This window comes from Lithobates pipiens, unplaced genomic scaffold (genome assembly GCF_037356315.1).
Source record: "Lithobates pipiens isolate NorthernLeopardFrog02 unplaced genomic scaffold, aLitPip1_a1.2 Scaffold_10, whole genome shotgun sequence".
Classification (NCBI taxonomy): Eukaryota; Metazoa; Chordata; class Amphibia; order Anura; family Ranidae; genus Lithobates; species Lithobates pipiens.
The window spans coordinates 108,302,297-108,321,712 of record NW_027507686.1 but is presented as its reverse complement, the minus strand read 5'-3'; the positions used below and the strand labels follow the sequence as shown (position 1 = coordinate 108,321,712).

The 19,416-nt window shown below is 49.4% G+C and overlaps 1 non-coding gene and 8 pseudogenes across 1 annotated transcript; 2 read left to right on the top strand and 7 right to left on the bottom strand.

The window, feature by feature from the left end:
* The first annotated feature begins 1,923 nt into the window (after positions 1-1,923).
* On the top strand, positions 1,924-2,042 carry LOC143945624 (5S ribosomal RNA; annotated as a pseudogene).
* Positions 2,043-2,792: 750 nt separating this feature from the next.
* LOC143943330 (5S ribosomal RNA) lies at positions 2,793-2,911 on the top strand. Its single transcript, XR_013264914.1, has one exon. It is a non-coding gene; the product is annotated as a 5S ribosomal RNA (ribosomal RNA).
* Positions 2,912-8,160: 5,249 nt separating this feature from the next.
* On the bottom strand, positions 8,161-8,279 carry LOC143957434 (5S ribosomal RNA; annotated as a pseudogene).
* A 100-nt stretch (positions 8,280-8,379) lies between these two features.
* Positions 8,380-8,498, bottom strand: LOC143945569 (5S ribosomal RNA; annotated as a pseudogene).
* A 2,758-nt stretch (positions 8,499-11,256) lies between these two features.
* Positions 11,257-11,375, bottom strand: LOC143956227 (5S ribosomal RNA; annotated as a pseudogene).
* A 320-nt stretch (positions 11,376-11,695) lies between these two features.
* Positions 11,696-11,814, bottom strand: LOC143942973 (5S ribosomal RNA; annotated as a pseudogene).
* A 3,553-nt stretch (positions 11,815-15,367) lies between these two features.
* LOC143945106 (5S ribosomal RNA) lies at positions 15,368-15,486 on the bottom strand (annotated as a pseudogene).
* Positions 15,487-15,586: 100 nt separating this feature from the next.
* On the bottom strand, positions 15,587-15,705 carry LOC143942737 (5S ribosomal RNA; annotated as a pseudogene).
* Positions 15,706-18,878: 3,173 nt separating this feature from the next.
* Positions 18,879-18,997, bottom strand: LOC143942851 (5S ribosomal RNA; annotated as a pseudogene).
* Between the last annotated feature and the right edge of the window lie 419 nt (positions 18,998-19,416).

The window sequence follows — 19,416 nt, the reverse complement described above, 5'->3', positions numbered from 1 at the left end:
GACTCTATACCAGCGTGAGACTATCTTGTATTCTGATTCTTGATATTGGTCTGCTTTATGTACTAAGGTCAGGATCTTCCCTATCTGTTGTGGGGTAAATGTGATGCCTAAGTCCCTCTCCCATTTGTGGATAAATGGTGGGGGTCGACTCCTCCTCCTGACTACTCAATAGGTTGTACAGGAGGGTGAGGGTGTGTCGCCCAGGTTCCCTTTTGTGACAGATGGATTCATAGGGTGTCAGGTCTCTAGGAGTGTAGGGGGCCCTTTGTATGGCCAGAAGAAAGTGACGAAGTTGATAAGCACTAAACAAGTCAAGCGGAGGGTCAGAAAGCTCGGCGACAGTTTGCGTGGTCGGGAGCCCTCCCGAGGGCCACACCTCTCCCAGACGCTGTTTCCCCACCACTGTCAACTGTCGCAGTTTATTGTTGGTAAATCCCGGTGGGAAGTCTGGATTACCTATAACCGGAGTCATTGGTGATGGCAGGGGAGCAATGTGTGTGCAGCGGAACAACCTCCGCACAACAGCCTACGTAGCTCCCACTACGGGGTGACCTCTGAGGTCTTTTGGTAGGGAGGACAGGAGCTACACGGGGAGGTCAATAGGGGAATGGATCCATCCTCAATCTCCATCTCCACCCACTGCTTGTGTGGGCCATTACAATGCCAATCAACGACTCTCGCTAGCAGAGTCACTCTGTAGTATTGTCTGAGATCTGGGAGACCCAGACCCCCCTTGTCCTTTGGTCTGGCAAGCAATTGCAAACGGGCTCTGGGCGGTTTGCGCGCCCAAATAAAGTCCCGGACCAGCACCTGCAGTTGTCTGAAAAAAATTGGGGGTAACCGGATCGGTAATGTCTGGAACATGTATAAGATCCGTGGGAGGGCCGTCATTTTGAATGCATTACAGCGCCCGAACCAGGTCAGTGTTAAAGCATGGCAGTTTCCCAAATCAGATTTCAGTCTATCCAGCAGAGGGACAAAATTAAGCGGGAACAATTGCGCTAAATCCGCTGCGATGTCAACGCCCAGGTAACGTATAGATTTTTCAGCCCAGTAGAATGGAAAAGCGGAGCGGAGCCTCTTGGCCTCACCATCCGGGACCGATATAGTCAATACAGCCGACTTGGCGCAATTGATTTTATAGTTTGATAGGCTGCCGTATCACTGTAGAGACGCAAGTATATTGGGAAGCAAAATGTGTGGATTGGAGACGGAAAAAATTAGATCGTCAGTGTACGCCGCAATTTTGTGGTGTGCCGAGGGTTTGGATATGCCAGTAATATTCGCGTCATTCCGAACGTGACACATAAGTGGTTCCAGTGTCAGAATAAAAATTAGGGGAGACAGAGGGCACCCCTGCCTCGTCCCATTAGTGATGGGGAAAGAGTCCGAGCACCACGCGTTCACCCGTACCGCTGCCGACGGCGTGGAGTAAAGCGACATTACCCAGCTCATCATGTTGGGGCCAAGACCTATATGTTCCAGGGTGGCCTGCATAAAGTGCCAGGCCACCCTGTCAAAGACCTTCTCCGCGTCCGTTGACAACATAAGCAAGGGCCTTCCCTGTACATGCGCCGCATGGATTAAATTGAGGACTCGGGCCGTATTGTCTCTAGCTTCCGACTTATTTTTTATTTTTTTGCTTGTTTCCCAAGGTGACCATCTTGGTGTTTGTCAAGAGGGTTGAAAGTGCCTGAAGAGATTGCCTACGGGCACATCACCCTGAAAGCACCCGATCTCGTTTGATGTTGGAGGCTAAGAAGAGTCGGGCCTTGTTAGTAGCTGGATGGGAGACCGCCTGGGAATACCAGGTGTCATAGACTTCTTTTTATGTTGTTGGCGTTGACCTGTTTTTTTTTCGCTTGTTTCCCAAAGTGACCATCTTGGTGTTTGTCAAGAGGGTTGAGAGTGCCTGAAGAGATTGCCTATGGCCACATCACTCTGAAAGCACCCAATCTCGTCTGATCTTGGAGGCTAAGAAGAGTCGGGCCTGGTTAGTACCTGGATGGGAGACCACCTGGGAATACCAGTTATTGTAGGCTTCTTTTTATGTTGTTTCGTTTTTTTTTTTTTGCTTGTTTCCCAAGGTGACCATCTTGGCATTTGTCAAGAGGGTTGAGAGTGCCCAAAGAGATCGCTTACAGCAGCATCACCCTGAAAGAGCCCTATCTCTTCTCTTCTCTGAGGCTAAGAAGGGTTGGGCCTAGTTAGTACCTGGATGAGAGATGGCGTTGGAATACCAGGTGCCGTATTCTTCTTTTTATGTTGTTGACATTGACCTGTTTTTTTTCGCTTGTATCTCAAGGTGACTATCTTGGCATTTGTCAAGAGGGTTGAGAATACCCAAAGAGATTGCCTATGGGCACATAACCCTGAAAGCGCCCAATCTTCTCTGATCTCAGAAGCTAAACAGGGTTGGGCCTTGCTAGTACCTGGATTGGAGACCACCTGGGAATACCAGGTGCCGTATTCTTCTTTTTATGTTGTTGACATTGACCTGTTTTTTTTCGCTTGTATCTCAAGGTGACTATCTTGGCATTTGTCAAGAGGGTTGAGAATACCCAAAGAGATTGCCTATGGGCACATAACCCTGAAAGCGCCCAATCTTCTCTGATCTCAGAAGCTAAACAGGGTTGGGCCTTGCTAGTACCTGGATTGGAGACCACCTGGGAATACTAGGTGCTGTAGGCTTCCTTTTATGTTGTTGGCCTTGACCTGTTTTTTTTTTCACTTGTTTCCCAAGGTGACCATCTTGGCGTTTGTCAAGAGGGTTGAGAGTGCCTGAAGAGATTGCCTATGGCCACATCACTCTGAAAGCACCCAATCTCGTCTGATCTTGGAGGCTAAGAAGAGTCGGGCCTGGTTAGTACCTGGATGGGAGACCGCCTGGGAATACCAGGAGCCATAGGCTTATTTTTTTATTTTTTATTTAGTAGTATGCGACATACAATGCAAAGGCAACTACACAGAATGTGTGATACAAATAGTTACAAACAAACGATCATATTGCATGGATATCAGAGCCAATGGTAAGAAGTCCGAGGAGAATAGCACGTGTACAGCTTTGCGGTCATATCAAGATGAGATTAAAGCTCCATCTCGTTGGGATCCTCTACCACTTAAAATATTATTGATACTAGCCCTGCTACCCTCGAAGAGTTTAGATATCCATAGATAGGGGAAGAGTATTGTGTAGTAGTCAAATGGGGTCGGAACATACCATTTTCTTTTCCCTTTTTTGAGTTAAGAAGGGAAATAGTAGAACTGAAAGGAGGGAGAAGGGGAAAGAGAAGATTGGGGAAGGAAATGGCAGAAAAGGAAAAGAAGGGGTAAGCGGGTGTCGTGGGTAGAGTGGATAGGATGGGGTCCCCTCCCAGGGAGCAAGAGACGCCCTCGGCTCACTAGCTCATCAGCTGTCCAACGTTTGGAACAGCGATCTCCAATGATCACCATGAGCTTACTATGTCTCGCGGAGGTATTCTTCCGAAAAGCTAAACTGGGTCCAGTAGAACCATCTGTTCCCATGCTCCTCCATTTTATCCCTCATTGTGGCAGTCAGGTCTTCCATTCGTTCAATATCATTTACCCTTGCGAACCACTGGGTCACCATTGGAGCAGATTGCTCTTTCCACTGACTTGGGATGCAGGCCCTAGCTGCATTGAGGAGATGTTTAAGTAAGGTCTTATGATAACGCTTTCTCGACATAGGAGTTAGATTGAGAAGAACTGCTGCGGGATCATTGGCTAAGGAAATGTCTGTGAACTTGTGGATGAGTCTCAGGACAGGCTGCCAGAATGTTTGTAATTTAGGGCATTCCCAGAAAATGTGGAGAATGGTGCCAGCCTGTTGCCCACAGCGACAGCAGCGGTCAGATTGACCGGGGAATATTTTGGCCAACCCCACCGGTGTACGATACCAGCGTGTGATCAGCTTATATGAGATCTTCTGATATTTACTGCAGAGTGACGACTTATGGGCGAAAAAGAGTATTCTGTCCTTCTGTGGTTTGGAGAATGTAGTTTGTAAGTCCCTTTTCCATTTAGCTAGGAAGGGTGGATCCGTGGAGGATTGTGCGTCTGTCAGGATTTGGTAGGACCTAGAGAGGGAACCACGAATTGGGCCATCATCCAGGCAAAGTTCCTCGAAAGGGTGGAATTGTCTAGAGAAGAACGAATGGTTAGGTAGTGATCCGAGGAAATGGATTAGCTGTCTAGCTCTCCAGCTATCCAATGCAACAGGTACTTGCTCTAGTAGTATGGTCCCCATGGGAATCAAGCCCGTGGGTCCAAGAAATAGGGCTGCTCTCAGAAGCCCTTTCGGGGCTTGCCTGGTAAAGGCCTGGTCAGACAGGCCCGGAGGGAATCTAGGATGTCCAATGATTGGGGTCATAGGAGAAGGGAAGTTAGTCAGGTGGGAAAGGTGAAAAAAACTATCCATCTCGGCGAGCGAGGGGCCAATTAACGGGTGAGTAGTCACACAGGGCTCCAATGGCCTCCCCGCCCAAGGCAGACCAGCCAGTGGAACCCGCGCCATCTCCTGCGATAGCTTGACCCATAGCTTCAGTTCCCCATGCTGGTGTCTTATCACATATGGTCCCCCATCGGATAGTGTCCGCTGTGTACTGCGCATGCGCAGTACACAGCAACACAGATTCCGAAAATTGCAGAGCATGAACGGCGCCTGCGCACTGAGTCCAGGTTCTATCCCCACTATCCAAGTGGACATAGAGTAAGAATATAAAAGAGCCGAGCGCAGCGAGGCCGAGCCCAAAGCCTGCGAGGGGCCCTCTAATATTCACAACCCTATGTCCGCTTGGATGGTGGGGCTACCACCTCCACTCACCGCGCAGGCGCCGTTCAGCTTCGGAGATTTTCCGAAGCTTCGTCTGCTCCGTACTGCGCATGCGCAGTACGGCGCGGACACTATATCATGGCCGGACAGTATATGGCAGAACACCGGCACCAGTCAACCACCGGTGTCATGTGCGTCGCTGTGTAATATAGAGCAGGGTCCGGGAAGCCAATACCTCCCCGCAATTTCGGTCGCAATAGCATTGCCCTACCAATACGCATATGTTTTCCGCGCCAGAGGAACTTGATAAAGATTGAGCGAACCGCATGAAAGAAAGTCTGGGGTATTTTGATAGGTAAGGCTTGTAGTAGATACAGAATTCGTGGCATCGCGTTCATCTTCAACACATTACAGCGTCCGAACCATGACAGAGCTAGTGGGTCCCATCTTTTAATAACTAGACCATGCTTTACTCCACGCCGTCGGCAGCGGTACGGGTGAACGAGTGATGCGCGGACTCTTTCCCCATCACTAATGGGACGAGGCAGGGGTGCCCTCTGTCTCCCCAAATTTTTAATCTGACACTGGAACCACTTATGTGTCACGTTCGGAATGACCCGAATATTACTGGCATAGCCAAACCCTCGGCACACCACAAAATTGCGGAGTACGCTGACGATCTAATTTTTTCCGTCTCCAATCCACACATTTTGCTTCCCAATATACTTGCGTCTCTACAGCGATATGGCAGCCTATCAAACTATAAAATCAATTGCGCCAAGTCAGCTGTATTGAATATATCGGTCCCGGATGGTGAGGCCAAGAGGCTCCGCTCCGCTTTTCCATTCTACTGGGCTGAAAAATCTATACGTTACCTGGGCGTTGACATCGCAGCGGATTTAGCGCAATTGTACCCGCTTAATTTTGTCCCTCTCCTGGATAGACTGAAATCTGATTTGGGAAACTGGCATGCTTTAACACTGACCTGGTTCAGGCGCTGTAATGCATTCAAAATGACGGCCCTCCCGCGGATCTTATACATGTTCCAGACATTACCGATCCGGTTACCCCCAATTTTTTTCAGACAACTGCAGGTGCTGCTCCGGGACTTTATTTGGGCGCGCAAACCGCCCAGAGCCCATTTGCAATTGCTTGCCAGACCAAAGGACAAGGGGGGTCTGGGTCTCCCAGATCTCAGACAATACTACAGAGTGACTCTGCTAGCGAGAGTCGTTGATTGGCATTGTAATGGCCCACACAAGCAGTGGGTGGAGATGGAGATTGAGGATGGATCCATTCCCCTATTGACCTCCCCGTGGCTCCTGTCCTCCCTACCAAAAGACCTCAGAGGTCACCCTGTAGTGGGAGCTACGTTGGCTGTTGTGCGGAGGTTGTTCCGCTGCACACACATTGCTCCCCTGCCATCACCAATGACTCCGGTTATAGCTAATCCAGACTTCCCACCGGGATTTACCAACAAGAAACTGCGACAGTTGACAGTGGTGGGGAAACAGCGTCTGGGAGAGGTGTGGCCCTCGGGAGGGCTCCCGACCACGCAAACTGTCGCCGAGCTTTCTGACCCTCCGCTTGACTTGTTTAGTGCTTATCAACTTCGTCACTTTCTTCTGGCCATACAAAGGGCCCCCTACACTCCTAGAGACCTGACACCCTATGAATCCATCTGTCACAAAAGGGAACCTGTGCGACACACCCTCTCCCTCCTGTACAACCTATTGAGTAGTCAGGAAGAGGAGTCGACCCCCACCATTTATCCACAAATGGGAGAGGGACTTAGGTATCACATTTACCCCACAACAGATAGGGAAGATCCTGACCTTAGTACATAAAGCTTCCATCGCAAACCAATATCAAGAATCAGGATACAAGATAGTCTCACGCTGGTATAGAGTCCCATACCTTCTGAATAAAATGGATAGATCAATCCCGGATGTTTGTTGGAGGTGAAATTCAGATACAGGGACCATGGGACACCTTTTCTGGGCATGCCCGGCCTTGAGGAACTTTTGGGTTTCCAGCAGCGTGCCTTCTACACTTGACCGAACAGCCTGTTCGAAAATACAAAAAAACCCTCACGATGCAACTCCTGAATGCCGCCCGGGCCTGCATTACTACATTCGGGAGGTGAGCAGTGCCTCTGTCCCAGAAAACGACTGAACATCTAACGTTTACCTACGTAGGCCATGTCTGCCCTGGGTGGCATTCCCCCCCTCCCTTTTTGTCTTTATTTTTCTTTTTTCCCCGCCGCCATCCCCCCACCTCCTCTCTCTCCATCTTTGCACTCTCTTCTTCCCCCGTCGTCCCTTTTGACTATGCCTTGTCTCCTTACTAGCCTTCGGGACCCAGAAGAACACCAGGGTTCTGGACATGACCGGCTCATATTTTACTCATGATAAGCTGGCTCGCTGTGGTCCCAGTTGTTCTCCATGATTACATTTGTCGGAACGGAGCTGCACTAGTTATACTGTACTACATGTCGGAGGTGGGGTTTCTCTCTTTTCTGCATGAAACTGTAGGACTCCCCTCTGAGAACCCAGAGTTATTTGGCTGCCTATTTTTTGTTACCATGTAATTGTGACCCTGGGTCATGCTGTATGGTTGACTGTTATATTTATGTTGTTCTACTTAATAAAAGAATAATAAAAATAAAAAAAATAAGTCAATGCCAACAACTTAAAACTATAGCCTATGGCATTGAGAAATCCCAGGCGGTCTCCCATCCAGGTACTAACCAGGTCCCAACCCTGCTTAGCCTCTGAGATCAAATGCACGCTCAACCCTCGTGACAAACGCCAAGATGGTCACCTTGGGAAACAAACAAAAAAACAAGTCAACGTCAACAACATAAAAAGAAGCCTGCGGCATTTGGAAAACCCAGGCGGTCTCCCATCCAGGTACAAACCAGGCCCAACCCTGCTTAGCCTCTGAGACCAAACGAGATTGGGCGCTTACAGGGTGTTGTGCCCGTAGGCAATTTCTTTGTGCACTCTCAACCCTCTTGACAAATGCCAAGATGGTCACCTTGGGGAACAAGGGAAAAAAAACAGGTCAAAGCCAAACACATAAAAAGAATCCTACGGCATCTGGTATTCCCAGGCGATCTCCCAATCAAGACACTAACCAGGCCAGATCCTTCTATGTCACCTGGTCTTCCCAGGCAGTCTCCCATCCAGGTACTAACCAGGCCTGACGCTGCTAAGCCTCTGAAATCAGACGAGATCGGGTGCTTTCAGGGTGATGTGGCCGTAAGCGTTCTCTTCAAGACCCGCCCAACCCTCTTGACAAACGCCAAGATGGTCGCCTTGAGAAACAAGCGAAATAAACAGTTCAAAGCCAACAACATAAAAAGAAGCCTATGGCACCTGGTATTCCCAGGCGGTCTCCCATCCAGGTACTAATCAGGCCCGACACTGTTTAGCCTCTGAGATCAGATGAGATTGGGCGCTTTCAGGGTGATGGGGCCGTAGGTGATCTCTTTGGGCACTCTCAACCCTCTTGTTAAACGCCAAGATGGTCACCTTGGGAAACAAGGGAAAATAAAACAGATCAACGCCGACAACATAATGAGAAGCCTACGGCACCTGGTATTCCCAAGCTGTCTCCCATCCAGGTACTAACCAGGCCCATCGCTGCGTAGCCTCCGAGATCAGATGAGATTGGACTCTTTCAGGGTGATTTGGCCGTAGGCACTCTCTTTGGGCACTCTGAAGCCTCTTGACAAAGGCCAAGATGGTCACCTTGGGAAACAAGCTAAACGAAACAGGTCAAAGCCAACAACATAAAAAGAAGCCTACGGCATCCAGTATTCCCAGGCGATCTCCCAATCAAGACACTAACCAGACCAGATCCTTCTATGGCACCTGGTCTTCCCAGGCAGTCTCCCATCCAGGTACTAACCAGGCCTGACGCTGCTTAGCCTCTGAAATCAGACGAGATCGGGTGCTTTCAGGTTGATGTGGCCCGTAAGTGTTCTCCTCAACACACGCCCAACCCTCATGACAAACGCCAAGATGGTCGCCTTGAGAAACAAGCAAAAAAAACAGTTCAAAGCCAACAACATAAAAAGAAGCCTATGGGCTTACAGCGAACCTTAAAAGATGGGACCCACTAGCTTTGTCATGGTTCGGACGCTGTAATGTGTTGAAGATGAACGTGATGCCAGGACTTCTGTATCTACTACAAGCCTTAACTATCAAAATACCCCAGACTTTCTTTCATGCGGTTCGCTCAATCTTTATCAAGTTCCTCTGGCGCGGAAAACATATGCGTATTGGTAGGGCAATGCTATCGCGACCGAAATTGCGGGGAGGTATTGGCTTCCCGGACCCTGCTCTATATTACACAGCGACGCACATGACACCGGTGGTTGACTGGTGCCGGTGTTCTGCCATATACTGTCCGGCCATAATATAGTGTCTGCGCCGTATTGCGTATGCGCAGTACGGAGCAGACGAAGCTTCGGAAAATCTCTGAAGCTGAACGGCGCCTGCGCGGTGAGTGGAGGTGGTAGCCCCACCATCCAAGCGGACATAGGGTTGTGAATTTTAGAGGGCCCCTCGCAGGCGAGCTTTGCTCGCCACGCTTCGGGCTCGGCCTCGCTGCGCTCGGCTCTTTTATATTCTTACTCTATATCCACTTGGATAGTGAGGATAGAACCTGGACTCAGTGCGCAGGCGCCGTTCATGCTCGGCAATTTTCGGAATCTGTGTTGCTGTGTACTGCGCATGCACAGTACACAGCGGACACTATCCGATGGGGGACCATATGTGATAAGACACCGGCATGGGGAACTGAAGCTATGGGTCAAGCTATCGCAGGAGATGGCGCGGGTTCCACTGGCTGGTCTGCCTTGGGCTGGGAGGCCATTGGAGCCCTGTGTGACTACTCACCCGTTAATTGGCCCCTCGCTCGCCGAGATGGATAGTTTTTTTCACCTTTCCCACCTGACTAACTTCCCTTCTCCTATGACCCCAATTATTGGACATCCTAGATTCCCTCCGGGCCTGTCTGACCAGGCCTTTACCAGGCAAGCCCCGAAAGGGCTTCTGAGAGCAGCCCTATTTCTTGGACCCACGGGCTTGATTCCCATGGGGACCATACTGCTAGAGCAAGTACCTGTTGCATTGGATAGCTGGAGAGCTAGACAGCTAATCCATTTCCTCGGATCACTACCTAACCATTTGTTCTTCTCTAGACAATTCCACCCCTTCGAGGAACTTTGCCTGGATGATGGCCCAATTCGTGGTTCCCTCTCTAGGTCCTACAAAATCCTGACAGACGCACAATCCTCCACGGATCCACCCTTCCTAGCTAAATGGAAAAGGGACTTACAAACTACATTCTCCAAACCACAGAAGGACAGAATACTCTTTTTCGCCCATAAGTCGTCACTCTGCAGTAAATATCAGGAGATATCATATAAGCTGATCACACGCTGGTATCATACACCGGTGGTGTTGGCCAAAATATTCCCCGGTCAATCTGACCGCTGCTGTCGCTGTGGGCAACAGGCTGGCACCATTCTCCACATTTTCGGGGAATGTCCTAAATTACAAACATTCTGGCAGCCTGTCCTGAGACTCATCCACAAGTTCACAGACATTTCCTTAGCCAATGATCCTGCAGCAGTTCTTCTCAATCTAACTCCTATGTCGAGAAAGCGTTATCATAAGTCCTTACTTAAACATCTCCTCAATGCAGCTAGGGCCTGCATCCCAAGTCAGTGGAAAGAGCAATCTGCTCCAATGGTGACCCAGTGGTTCGCAAGGGTAAATGATATTGAACGAATGGAAGACTTGACTGCCACAATGAGGGATAAAACGGAGGAGCATGGGAACAGATGGTTCTACTGGACCCAGTTTCGCTTTTCGGAAGAATACCTCTGCGAGACATAGTAAGCTCATGGTGATCATTGGAGATCGCTGTTCCAAACGTTGGACAGCTGATGAGCTGGTGAGCCGAGGGCGTCTCTTGCTCCCTGGGAGGGGACCCCATCCTATCCACTCTACCCACGACACCCCCATACCCCTTCTTTTCCTTTTCTGACATTTCCTTCCCCAATCTTCTCTTTCCCCTTCTCCCTCCTTTCAGTTCTACTATTTCCCTTCTTAACTCAAAAAAGGGAAAAGAAAATGGTATGTTCCGACCCCATTTGACTACTACACAATACTCTTCCCCTATCTATGGATATCTAAACTCTTCGAGGGTAGCAGGGCTAGTATCAATAATATTTTAAGTGGTAGAGGATCCCAACGAGATGGAGCTTTAATCTCATCTTGATATGACCCCAAAGCTGTACACGTGCTATTCTCCTCGGACTTCTTACCATTGGCTCTGATATCCATGCAATATGATCGTTTGTTTGTAACTATTTGTATCACACATTCTGTGAAGTTGCCTTTGCATTGTATGTCGCATACTACTAAATAAAAAAAAAAAAAAAAAGAAGCCTATGGCACCTGGTATTCCCAGGCGGTCTCCCATCCAGGTACTAACCAGGCCTGACACTGTTTAGCATCCGAGATCAGACGAGATTGGGTGCTTTCAGGGTGATGGGGCCGTAGGTGATCTCTTCGGGCACTCTCAACCCTCTTGACAAATGCCAAGATGGTCACCTTGAGATACAAGCGAAAAAAAACAGGTCAATGTCAACAACGTAAAAAGAAGAATACGGCACCTGGTATTCCAACGCCATCTCCCATCCAGGTACTAACTAGGCCCAACCCTTCTTAGCCTCAGAGAAGAGAAGAGATAGGGCTCTTTCAGGGTGATGCTGCTGTAAGCGATCTCTTTGGGCACTCTCAACCCTCTTGACAAATGCCAAGATGGTCATTTTGGGAAACAAGCAAAAAAAAAAAACGAATCAACGCCAACAACATAAAAAGAAGCCTACAATCACTGGTATTCCCAGGTGGTCTCCCATCCAGGTACTAACCAGGCCCGACTCTTCTTAGCCTCCAAGAGCAGACGAGATTGAGTGCTTTCAGAGTGATGTGGCCATAGGCAATCTCTTCAGGCACTCTCAACCCTCTTGACAAACACCAAGATGGTCACTTTGGGAAATAAGCGAAAAAAAAAAGGTCAACGCCAACAACATAAAAAGAAGTCTACGACACCTGGTATTCCCAGGCAGTCTCCCATCCAGGTACTAACAAGGCCCGACTCTTCTTAGCCTCCAACATCAAACGAGATCGGGTGCTTTCAGGGTGATGTGCCCATAGGCAATCTCTTCAGGCACTTTCAACCCTCTTGACAAACGCCAAGATTGTCACATTGGCAAACAAGCAAAAAAATAAAAATAAGTCGGAAGCTAGAGACAATACGGCCCGAGTCCTCAATTTAATCCATGCGGCGCATGTACAGGGAAGGCCCTTGCTTATGTTGTCAACGGACGCGGAGAAGGCCTTTGACAGGGTGGCCTGGCACTTTATGCAGGCCACCCTGGAACATATAGGTCTTGGCCCCAACATGATGAGCTGGGTAATGTCGCTTTACTCCACGCCGTCGGCAGCGGTACGGGTGACCGAGTGGTGCTCGGACTCTTTCCCCATCACTAATGGGACGAGGCAGGGGTGCCCTCTGTCTCCCCTAATTTTAATTCTGACACTGGAACCACTTATGTGTCACGTTCGGAATGACCCGAATATTACTGGCATATCCAAACCCTCGGCACACCACAAAATTGCGGCGTGCGCTGACGATCTAGTTTTTTCCGTCTCCAATCCACACATTTTGCTTCCCAAAATACTTGCATCTCTACAGCGACACGGCAGCCTATCAAACTATAAAAACAATTGCGCCAAGTCGGCTGTATTGAATATATCGGTCCCGGATGGTGAGGCCAAGAGGCTCCGCTCCGCTTTTCCATTCTACTGGGCTGAAAAATCTATACGTTACCTGGGCGTTGACATCGCAGCGGATTTAGCGCAATTGTACCCGCTTAATTTTGTCCCTCTCCTGGATAGACTGAAATCTGATCTGGGAAACTGGCATGCTTTAACACTGACCTGGTTCGGGCGCTGTAATGCATTCAAAATGACGGCCCTCCCTCGGATCTTATACATGTTCCAGACATTACCGATCCGGTTACCCCCAATTTTTTTCAGACAACTGCAGGTGCTGCTCCGGGACTTTATTTGGGCGTGCAAACCGCCCAGAGCCCGTTTGCAATTGCTTGCCAGACAAAAGGACAAGGGGGGGTCTGGGTCTCCCAGATCTCATACAATACTACAGAGTGACTCTGCTAGCGAGAGTCGTTGATTGGCATTGTAATGGCCCACACAAGCAGTGGGTGGAGATGGAGATTGAGGATGGATCCATTCCCCTATTGACCTCCCCGTGGCTCCTGTCCTCCCTACCAAAAGACCTCAGAGGTCACCCCGTAGTGGGAGCTACATTGGCTGTTGTGCGGAGGTTGTTCCGCTGCACACACATTGCTCCCCTGCCATCACCAATGACTCCGGTTATAGGTAATCCAGACTTCCCACCGGGATTTACCAACAAGAAACTGCGACAGTTGACAGTGGTGGGGAAACAGCATCTGGGAGAGGTGTGGCCCTCAGGAGGGCTCCCGACCACGCAAACTGTCACCGAGCTTTCTGACCCTCCGCTTGACTTGTTTAGTGCTTATCAACTTCGTCACTTTCTTCTGGCCATACAAAGGGCCCCCTACACTCCTAGAGACCTGACACCCTATGAATCCATCTGTCACAAAAGGGAACCAGTGCGACACACCCTCTCCCTCCTGTACAACCTATTGAGTAGTCAGGAGGAGGAGTCGACCCCCACCATTTATCCACAAATGGGAGAGGGACTTAGGCATCACATTTACCCCCCAACAGATAGGGAAGATCCTGACCTTAGTACATAAAGCAGACCAATATCAAGAATCAGGATACAAGATAGTCTCACGCTGGTATAGAGTCCCATACCTTCTGAATAAAATGGATAGATCGATCCCGGATGTTTGTTGGAGGTGAAATTCAGATACGGGGACCATGGGACACCTTTTCTGGGCATGCCCGGCCTTGAGGAACTTTTGGGTTCCCAGCAGCGTGCCTTCTACACTTGACCGAACAGCCTGTTCGAAAATACAAAAAAACCCTCATGATGCAACTCCTGAATGCCGCCCGGGCCTGCATTCCCGTACTGTGCAGGCAGCCTCAGCCCCCATCCAAGGTGCTGTGGTATTCCAAAGTCAATCATATTCTCTGGATGGAAGAATTGACCGCCACCCTTCACAACACTGAAGAGGCATTTAGTGTTACATGGAGGCCCTGGAGGTATTTTACTGGTACTCGAGACTACATTCGGGAGGTGAGCAGTGCCTCTGTCCCAGAAAACGACTGAACATCTAACGTTTACCTACGTAGGCCATGTCTGCCCTGGGTGGCATTCCCCCCCTCCCTTTTTGTCTTTATTTTTCTTTTTTTCCCCGCCGCCATCCCCCCACCTCCTCTCTCTCCATCTTTGCACTCTCTTCTTCCCCCGTCCTCCCTTTTGACTATGCCTTGTCTCCTTACTAGCCTTCGGGACCCAGAAAAACCCCAGGGTTCTGGACATGACCGGCTCATATTTTACTCTGGTTCACGTAGGTCATGATAAGCTGGCTCGCTGTGGTCCCAGTTGTTCTCCATGATTACATTTGTCCGAACGGAGCTGCACTAGTTATACTGTACTACATGTCGGAGGTGGGGTTTCTCTCTTTTCTGCATGAAACTTTAGGACTCCCCTCTTAGAACCCAGAGTTATTTGGCTGCCTATTTTTTGTTACCATGTAATTGTGAGCCTGGGTCATGCTGTATGGTTGACTGTTATATTTATGTTGTTCTACTTAATAAAAGAATAATAAAAATAAAAAAAATAAGTCAATGCCAACAACTTAAAACTAAAGCCTATGGCATCGAGAAATCCAAGGCGGTCTCCCATCAAGGTACTAACCAGGTCCCAACCCTGCTTAGCCTCTGAGATCAAATGCACGCTCAACCCTCTTAACAAACGCCAAGATGGTCACCTTGGGAAACAAACAAAAAAAACAAGTCAACGCCAACAACATAAAAAGAAGCCTGCGGCATTTGGAAAACCCAGGCGGTCTCCCATCCAGGTACAAAACAGGCCCAACCCTGCTTAGCCTCTGAGACCAAACGAGATTGGGCGCTTTCAGGGTGTTGTGCCGTAGGCAATTTCTTTGTTCACTCTCAACCCTGTTGACAAATGCCAAGATGGTCACCTTGGGGAGCAAGGGAAAAAAAACAGGTCAAAGCCAACAACATAAAAAGAATCCTACGGCATCCGGTATTCCCAGGCGATCTCCCAATCAAGACACTAACCAGGCCAGATCCTTCTATGTCACCTGGTCTTCCCAGGAAGTCTCCCATCCAGGTACTAACCAGGCCTGATGCTGCTAAGCCTCTGAAATCAGACGAAATTGGGTGCTTTCAGGGTGATGTGGACATAAGCGTTCTCTTCAAGACCCGCCCAACCCTCTTGACAAACGCCAAGATGGTCGCCTTGAGAAACAAGCGAAATAAACAGTTCAAAGCCAACAACATAAAAAGAAGCCTATGGCACCTGGTATTCCCAGGTGGTCTCCCATCCAGGTACTAACCAGGCCCGACACTGTTTAGCCTCTGAGATCATATGAAATTGGGCGCTTTCAGGGTGATGGGGCCGTAGGTGATCTCTTTGGGCACTCTCAACCCTCTTGTTAAACGCCAAGATGGTCACCTTGGGAAACAAGGGAAAATAAAACAGGTCAACGCCGACAACATAATGAGAAGCCTACGCCACCTGGTATTCCCAAGCTGTCTCCCATCCAGGTACTAACCAGGCCCATCGCTGCTTAGCCTCCGAGATCAGATGAGATTGGGCTCTTTCAGGGTGATTTGGCCGTAGGCACTCTCTTTGGGCACTCTGAAGCCTCTTGACAAAGGCCAAGATGGTCACCTTGGGAAACAAGCTAAAAAAAACAGGTCAAAGCCATCAACATAAAAAGAAGCCTACGGCATCCAGTATTCCCAGGCGATCTCCCAATCAAGACACTAACCAGGCCAGATCTTTCTATGTCACCTGGTCTTCCCAGGCAGTCTCCCATCCAGGTACTAACCAGGCCTGACGCTGCTAAGCCTCTGAAATCAGACGAGATCGGGTGCTTTCAGGGTGATGTGGCCGTAAGCGTTCTCTTCAAGACACGCCCAACCCTCTTGACAAACGTCAAGATGGTCGCCTTGAGAAACAAGCGAAAAAAACAGTTCAAAGCCAACAACATAAAAAGAAGCCTATGGCACGGGGCGTGGCCTGGACAGAAATGGAGTAGGACGCTTGTGACCTGAGCTCTGCTCCTACCGCGATCTCCTGTAGTGATCCTGGGTGCCCACTAACTGTTTTACCTACGATTTTACCGGTGTAATACCCGCTACCTTCTTGTGTATACATTGGGACGATGTCTCCGACGAAGAAGCAGTCTGCAGCGGCGGCATCTCTTGAACAGTTCCGGCGGGACCATGAGGGCCAACATGGCGGACAGTCCACTCCGGCTGCAGAACCTGCTACCTCAGACACGGCGAAGGTGCTTGAGGCAATTTCTACCTGCCAGACCACACTGACAACTAAACTTGAGGAGGTTAGGGTGGATGTCTCACTTATCCGACAGGACATGGCTAAACTGCGTGACAGAGTGAAGGAAACTGAAACCCGGATCAGTCAGGCCGAAGATGTCCTGTTCCCTCTGCAGCATGCCCAAGAGGATGTGCAAAGGCAGCTCCAGCAGCTGGCCCAGAAACAGGACGACCTTGAGAATAGGGCCCGCAGATCTAACCTCCGCTTTATCGGCCTGCCGGAGGGCTCCGAGGGGGCTGACCCGGTGAAATTTTTGGAATCTCTCCTGATTAAGGCCTACGGTAGGGAAGCGTTCTCTACCTCATTTATTATTGAAAGGGCCCACAGAATGCCTGCCCGCCCGCTGCCGGAGGGGGCACCTCCTCGCACATGCATTGCTAAGCTGTTAAATTACCGGGATAGGGATGCCATCCTTCGCCTTACTCATGAAAAAGGCAACATCCCGTTTCAGAACGGACATATCTCAGTGTTTCCTGACTTCTCCGCAGAAGTTCAAAAACGTCGTTCCCGATTCGTGGAAGTCAAGAGGCGCCTTAGGGCACCTCACCTCAAGTACGCCATGTTGTACCCGGCCAGCGAAGACTTAGGGGACGAATGGGGGTTTTTCTTTACTACTAATCAGGGGACGGCTCCGGTTGACTGTACCTGGGAGGCTTTTAAACTGCACGTACGCTCCAATTTAACACACCGGATTAACCGGTTGAAGCGTACCTCCAAGACTTTGCTATCTAATGTCCTACGGGAGCTGGACTCGGTGACCACTGACTTCACTACTGACCCCACACCTGCTTTGAACAAGGAGAGAGGGTGGGAAAGTTGCTGGCCTACTTGGCGCATCGGGACTCCAAGCCCCCGGGGGTGGTTTCGTTGACTGACAATGGGGGTGAGGAGGTGACTGGTCCGCCAACAGTGGCCACCATGTTTCGTGCTTACTATGCTGCCCTTTATGAGTCGCAGGTGCATAGGCCGAGAACTGAGACGGGGGCGTACCTCCGAGATATCTCTCTTCCCTACCTGTCTGAGGCTCAGGTTGAGTCTCTTGAGGCCTCGATATCGGCAGATGAGATTAGGCTAGCGGTGGCATCCCTTACAAGGCTAAGGCCCCTGGACTGGATGGTATTCCCCTGGATTTCTATGCCCACTACTCTGAGACACTAGTGCCAGAATTGTTGAGATTATATACACACATATTTGACTCCGGGTCCCTACCTGATACTCTACGGCAGACAATTATTATAGTGATACCCAAGCCAGGAAAGGATACCCACTCCCCGGATTCCTATCGACCCATCTCGCTGCTCCAAGCAGATATAAAAATTTTGGCTAAAGTCCGAACGGAGCTGCATTAGTTATACTGTACTACATGTCCGAGGTGGGGTTTCTCTCTTTTCTGCATGAAACTCTAGGACTCCCCTCTGAGAACCCAGAGTTATTTGGCTGCCTATTTTTTGTTACCATGTAATTGTGACCCTGGGTCATGCTGTATGGTTGACTGTTATATTTGTATTGTTCTACTTATACTTAATAAAAGAATAAAACAAAAAAAAAAAAATAAGTCAATGCTAACAACTTAAAAAAAAAGCCTATGGCATCGAGAAATCCCAGGCGGTCTCCCATCCAGGTACTAACCAGGTCCCAACCCTGCTTAGCCTCTGAGATCAAATGAGATTTGGCTCTTTCAGGGTGATGCAGCCATAGTAGATTTTTTTAGGCACGCTCAACCCTCTTGACAAACGCCAAGATGGTCACCTTGGGAAACAAACAAAAAAAACAAGTCAACGCCAACAACATAAAAAGAAGCCTACCGCACCTAGTATTTCCAGGCGGTCTCCCATCCAGGTATTAACAAGGCGCGACCCTTTCTAGCCTCTGAGATCAGCGGAGATTGGGCGCTTTCAGGGTGATGTGCCCATAGGCAATCTCTTTGGGCACTCTCATCCCTCTTGAAAAATTACAAGATAGTCACCCTGGGAAACAAGCGAAAAAAAACAGGTCAACGCCAACAACATAAAAAGAAGAATACGGCACCTGGTATTCCAAGGCCGTCTCCCATTCAAGTACTAACTAGGCCCAACCCTTCTTAGCCTCTGAGATCAGAAGAGATAGGGTGCTTTCAGGGTGATGCGGCTCTAAGCGATCTCTTTAGGCACTCTCAACCCTCTTGACAAATGCCAAGATGATCACTTTGGGAAACAAGCGAAAAAAACAGGTCAACACCAACAACATAAAAATAAGCCTGCGGCATCTGGAAAACCCAGGCGGTCTCCCATCCAGGTACAAACCAGGCCCAACCCTGCTTAGCCTCTGAGACTAAACGAGATTGGGTGCTTTCAGGGTGTTGTGCTCATAGGCAATTTCTTTGTGCACTCTCAACCCTCTTGACACATGCCAAGATGGTCACCATGGGAAACAAGGGAAAATAAAACAGGTCAACGCCGACAACATAATGAGAAGCCTACGGCACCTGGTATTCCCAAGCTGTCTCCCATCCAGGTACTAACCAGGCCCATCGCTGCGTAGCCTCCGAGATCAGATGAGATTGGGCTCTTTCAGGGTGATTTGGCCGTAGGCACTCTCTTTGGGCATTCTGAAGCCTCTTGACAAAGGCCAAGATGGTCACCTTGGGAAACAAGCTAAAAAAAACAGGTCAAAGCCAACAACATAAAAAGAAGCCTACGGCATCCAGTATTCCCAGGCGATCTCCCAATCAAGACACTAACCAGACCAGATCCTTCTATGGCACCTGGTCTTCCCAGGCAGTCTCCCATCCAGGTACTAACCAGGCCTGACGCTGCTTAGCCTTTGAAATCAGACGAGATCGGGTGCTTTCAGGTTGATGTGGCCGTAAGCGTTCTCTTCAAGACACGCCCAACCCTTTTGACAAACGCCAAGATGGTCGCCTTGAGAAACAAGCAAAAAAAACAGGTCAAAGCCAAAAACATAAAAAGAAGCCTATGGGCTTACAGCGGACCTTAAAAGATGGGGCCCAC